This window comes from Pinus tabuliformis, chromosome 7 (genome assembly GCF_031772625.1).
Source record: "Pinus tabuliformis cultivar Carrire ecotype Pingquan chromosome 7, CPIR1, whole genome shotgun sequence".
NCBI lineage: Eukaryota > Viridiplantae > Streptophyta > Pinopsida > Pinales > Pinaceae > Pinus > Pinus tabuliformis.
In genome coordinates, this window is record NC_142293.1 from 1,559,218,573 (window position 1) to 1,559,224,739 (window position 6,167).

A 6,167-nucleotide genomic window follows, 5' to 3' on the forward strand; every position below is an offset into this window, starting at 1 on the left:
CAGAAAATGGGAAAACATGCATGTGTGTGAAGTGGGTCGCCACAACGACGACCATCGGTGCAAAAACAATGTCATGCATGCAACAACAGTGAGATGCAACAAAAATTGAAATGGTGCTTCTACAAGCTAACATACATCAAAATGACAACAAGTGCTCATTGAAATCAAGAAAAAAACACTCACACAAAGCGAAACACAAAAAGTGATAGAAATGCAGTGCAAGACATGAAAAGCAGACTTACCCTGAAACAACTAAGTTGAAAGTGTCGAAGACTCCTGGATGCAATGTGGGATGTCAGAGTTGCAAGATCAATGTGAGGAATGAGCTCTACAACGTCCGGTTCATAAGTTTTGATAAGATCGAGGTTATGATGCGCATGCCACAAATCTAGGAAAAAGTGACACTTGGCGAGAGGTTTCTAAAATGATCTTTGCATGTAACCTCCAACTGCTAAGAATAGATCCCTAGATCTAGGGATTCCTTTTGCATGCTGCCTTTTGCTATTTCGGGAAGAGAAACCCATGCATGCAAATCAATTTTTCTTAGTCCTGGAGGGAACTGGTCAACCTAAAGGCACATGCAATAGCGTGCTTGAATGAGAGAGGGATTTTCACAATTTCTGAGAGGAAATGGGCTGGTTTTCCTAGAGGGATTGTGCAATTTTAGGGAGGAGCAGGTGAGTGCTGCCCAAAATTGCGCAATTTCTTGGAGGAGCTAGGCTGGTTGTCCCAGAGGGATTGCGCAATTTCTGGGAGGAGTAGGTGACTACTACCTAGAATTTCACAATTTCTGGGCTGAGTTGCAGTGTTGGGCCAGATTGCGCAATTTTCCCAAGGAATATTTTCTAACTGTATTGTGAAATTTATGAGCCCATCAGGCTGGCCAGTAGATTTCTGCAATTTTTGGAGGGAAGGTTGGTTCCACTCCAGAATTGAGCAATTTTTTGAGGGAGTTGCTCAGCCAAAAACCAGCCTAAGTCTCGAATGGCAGCCTATGAGGGGAGAGAAGAAAACTAACATGCACAGGTTGACAAGCTATTGAAAAACCAATGAAGCCTGTGTACACAATGCAAGACATGCTACTAGCATCGTTGGTAGGGAGGCTCCGAAATGAAGCTAGGAAAAATTCTGGAGGGTGGTTGTAGCCGCTACAACATGTTATCAACTCTTCCCTCGATATTTGTTGTTCATAATGATGAAGTGAGCAAACTTTGGCATGAGAAATTTGGTCACTTAAATTATCACTCACTTAAAAATCTATGTAAAGAAAATATGGTGGCAGGTCCTCCTATGATATCTTTCAGAGATGGTGTTTGTTGCGGATGTGTACTCAGAAAACATCATCGGGATAGTTTTGAAAAACGTGCCTCTTGGCATACCTCAACCCCTTTATAGCTCGTGCATAGTGATTTATGTGGTCCACTTCTAGTTGTTTCATTCTCTGGCTACAAGTGTTTCTTAAGTTTCATTGATGATTTCTCCAGACGCACTTGGGTATACTTCTTAAAACTCAAGAGTGAAGTCTTTAACATGTTCTTGGCCTTTAAGGCCTTTGTTGAGAAACAATCTGGACATGAAATTCTTAAGCTAAGATCTGATAATGGCAGAGAATATGTTAACAACAAATTCATCAAATTTTGCACTGAGCATGGAATTCAATTGCAACATATAATTCCATATACTCCACAACAAAATGGTGTGGCTGAAAGAAAGAATCACACATTAAAGGAAATGGCCAATTTTATGCTTCAATCTAAAGGACTTAGTCTTAATTTTTGGGCAGAGGCAATTAACTATGCAAATTACATAGTAAATCGCACTCCTACTAAGGTTTTAAATAATAACACTCCAGAAGAAGCTTGGAGTTGTTGGCTTGATGGGGCTTAGACCCAGGTTCGGAATTAGTTGCGCTAACCAATAAAATCCTACACTAATAAGGCTAGGCGCGTCGCTCATGGTGTGATTCAAACGAGGGGCGAAAGTGAACCCTCCACATCTCAACCGCGTTACCTGGAATATCGTGATAAGAAACATGTTAAGTAAATAGAAGTTCAATTGGAATATGAATTATGTTCATCAAAGCATGAGTGAATCTACCTGAATGCGAAGGATGAGAGAATTGGTAATAATTTCTGAGCCTCACACATCATGCAGGAGATCAGCCAAGCAGGGGAAGGGTGGGTGCAGGTCTTCAAATTCCTCCATGGAAATGTCGGCATCAGCTTCCACAAATAGCACGCCTTCACTCGTGCAGTCCACGAGGAGCTTACCAAAGGGCACTTCTCTCAATCTTCTGGCAAAATGATAGTAAAACACCAAAACCTTCGCCAACACTTCTCTAATAACTTTGGCGAGATCCTCGCCTTTTTTCGACGAATCGAATCGATAAAATTGAAGGACGGGAATAGGAAATCTGAGAGTCAGTGGATCATCTAGATTGGAAAGGAATAGCAACCCTTTGGGAGTAGGGAGGAGAGGAGGGACAAGGATAGCCGAATTTCTGGTGATTTTCATTTGCAGAGGTGCAATGAAAACAAAGTTGTGGAGAATCAATGAAAGGCTATGAAGCGAGCCCGCAATTGAAGATCAACATAGTAGGATGCAGTGCGTTGCAGACACAAAGATCTTTCGAGAAGGAGGAGACGCCGAAGCCTGCATTTGGTGAGATATATAAATTGAAGCCACGTTTCTCAAGTGACGTGACCAATATAATGAATATCATGTGCAATGAAAGACTAACCATGAAAGATCTACAACAAAGGTGACTTCATATGTTTTTATGGAATTGGATTCTTAAATTTTAATTTAATTATTAATAAGTATGTTGATAGGTTGGTTTATTTGTATAATAGTTTTTTTTTTTTTTAATTTAAGGTAAATGGTATGGATTTAATCTTTACTAAATTTTCTAAAATATTAGTATATACCTCAATTTTTCTATAATATTTAGAATGATATATATAAGTTAAAAGTTGAAATTTATGAACAATTTTTTGTTTTTTTAATTAAATGTATTTTTAAAAGGACACATGTCAACTCCAAGTTAAACACGAACATATCATACTAGGTTGTAGAATCATGAGAATCTCGGTTCAACAACTATATATATATATATATATATATATATATATATATATATATATATGAAAATATGGAAAATAAATAATTTAAAATATAAACTAGTACAACCACATTATTAAAAATACAATAATAAAATAATGCTTACATTAACAATAACAGATAAAAAAAATAGCCATAAAAATCTTTGTATATCTTTCACAAATAAAATAATTCAATTTCCAGTTTAATTTCACAGAGAGATAATGTAATTAATGCACAATTTCCTCATTATTTAATATGGAGCGGACAAATTGTATTTAAATGATTATGCTAAGAAGCTAATAGACAAATGACCTTTGCAATAGAATCTGGTGATACAACTTTACATGAGATTGTGAATTTTTTTTGTTCAAAATACTCTTTTGAATATATAAATGGATTCAAAAAAGCCCGTGACACTCAAATTTTGTAGATTAAAAAATATAATCTTGTGATTCTTAAAAATCTCTGCTTAATATTGAGTAAAATTAATCCTAAAAAGTAAAATAAAAAAGAGACCGTATAATTTAACTTTTCTATTTAAAACTAACAATGGGACGTGAAAAATGCATAGAAAATAACCATATATAATTCATTTTGTCTTCGATTAACATGCAATATTTAAAAAAAAATATTAATGACCAAAAAATATTTAATATCAATCCTAAATAAAAATATTTCTAAAAATATTCTAATATCAATCATAAATTTGGATGGAGAATTTCCAGATAAATGACATTTGAAGGCTGCATTGGCTGAAACGATTTATAAGCATCATAGAGTTAAAACTATAAAAATTTAACCCCTTTTTTTTTAACTAACAATTGGACGTGAAAAATGCATAGAAAAGAACCATATATAATTCATTTTGTCTTCAATTAATATGCAATATTAAAAAAAAAAAATATTAATGACCAAAAAAATATTTAATATCAATCTTAAATAAAAATATTTCTAAAAACTATTCTAATATTAATCATTGAGATGGAGAATTTCTAGATAAAAGACATTGAAGGCTGCATTTGCTGAAACGATTTATAAGCATCATAGAGTTAAAATTAGCAATTGCACTGAGAGATGCAAAGGAACTTCGATAAGAGAAGTCAGGGAATGTGGAAGGCAATAAACAAGTGAAATATATTGAAAATGAAACACAATCATTAAACACATAGCAGAACATAGGTATTCCCTCTTAAAGGTTTCTTAGGAAAATTTTGTGTCTACTATGGATGGCTTGTGTTTTTTTTTTCTATTTCTCTCAATTAATTAAGTAGAAAATCAACTAACTAAAGAATCTCGAATAGGAAAAATTAACAATAAATATTTGGGTGATGTTTTGACATTTGACAAACAATTCCAATGGAATATCTACATCAATTTGTGGATCATATGAATATTGTTCATGCAAAGGCTCAAACAAAAAGGTTGATTTTGTAGCTTTATAGACCTTTCTTCATTTTGCAAGCAAGTAGGGAGTATCCAAATTACAGGTCAGAGATGACTCTAAATTGGTGATAGATTGGAAATGCACAAATGTTGTGCTGGATAATGTATGTCTTTCCCCTCTATTTTAGGAAGTTGAAAATATTGTTCTACAGTTTTCAATGGTACTCTTTCAAACATAACAACAAAGATTGAATCAAAAGGTAGATGAATTATTAGATGAAGCTTTGGAATTATAGCCTATCCTTTTTTGTTTTTATGAGTATTGGGATAGCTAAGAACTCATCATTTTTTGTATCTCTTTGATGTGCAAATATTTCAGAGATGTTTCTTGAAACAAGTGGTTAAGCATCAACTTTTGTTATCATTATGGAAATGTTTTTTGTTTTGTTAATAAAAATGGTGAATTTAATGTCATAATTATAGTGGTTATTTGGACTTTTAGGAAGTGAATCTTTAGATATTGAATTTTGATGAGTCATCCTATAGCGTATTCAACATTCAAGGTGAGAAAGATTAATTTCTACATTATCATCTTCCCAAACTAAATTTTTCCATCACTCTAAATCTTCAATATTAAACACTATTTATTGATATATGGAATTTTTATATTTGATGTAACATCCTCTTCTCATTGTTATCATTATTCCCGATGGTCCAAAAAATGTTACCTCTACTTAAAATGTTGTTTCTATAATAAAATAATTTGCAAGCAAGATTACTCAGTCCTGTTTTTATTATCTAATGATCTCTGTGATTTGGTTGAATCTTTCATTACTCCATTTTTGCAAACAAATTTCATTGGGAATTTGGTATTTGGATGAATTAGTCATTGTTATAGGCTTGTAAACAATCTTATTAGGATAGGTTTATCATTCTCAATGACCTCTAATGAAATGAGTAAACAAGAAATGAAAGGTTGGGTGTAGAGCATGCTTGCAAAAGTGGGGAACTCGTTGTTTTCGTGACATTATGCAAAGGAGGGCGTTATGGTGGGAAAGATAATTTGGATTTGTTATGAGGGGTGAGTTGGGTATATGCAATTTTGAACCCTAGACCAACTAAGGATGTAATTTTGCTTCCAAATTAGTTATCTTGTTAATAACACATAAAGAGGGGGTACCCTCACAACCCGTTGACAAGTTAAACGTTTGATGATTTGTTGAGATTAGAATGGTAGTTTTCAAAGTCTCAAATTATTTTAAGTGATAAGACATGATGAAGGCATTGTGAAAATTGATCCATTTAATCTTTATATAATATTTATTCTATATATGGACAATGAAATACAAGGGAAATTTGAGTTTCTATATATCTTCTAAAGAATGTAGTAGGAGGTTAAATTTAAGAAGGAAGTTACACTAACATAAATGTCCTAGAACAATGAAAACCCTTGCAGGCACAAGGTACATATTAGAGGAGTTCAATTTCTTCGGGGTTTTGTAAAATGACATGAAATAAATTCTGAACACGAAAATTATGAGGTATATGTCAGCTAAAGATATCACTAACACTACTTAGGAGAAATGAATTTTATCAATAAGCTATTGTAAATAGGAGAAAAAATCAGTTCACAGATAGAATTTTTGTATCAATGAATGTGGTGAAAGTACTTGTGAAAAACT

At 33.5% G+C, this 6,167-nt stretch overlaps 1 pseudogene; it reads right to left on the minus strand.

Moving 5' to 3' along the window:
• Positions 1–2,139: 2,139 nt before the first annotated feature.
• Positions 2,140–2,514, minus strand: LOC149253952 (13-hydroxylupanine O-tigloyltransferase pseudogene; annotated as a pseudogene).
• Positions 2,515–6,167: the final 3,653 nt, after the last annotated feature.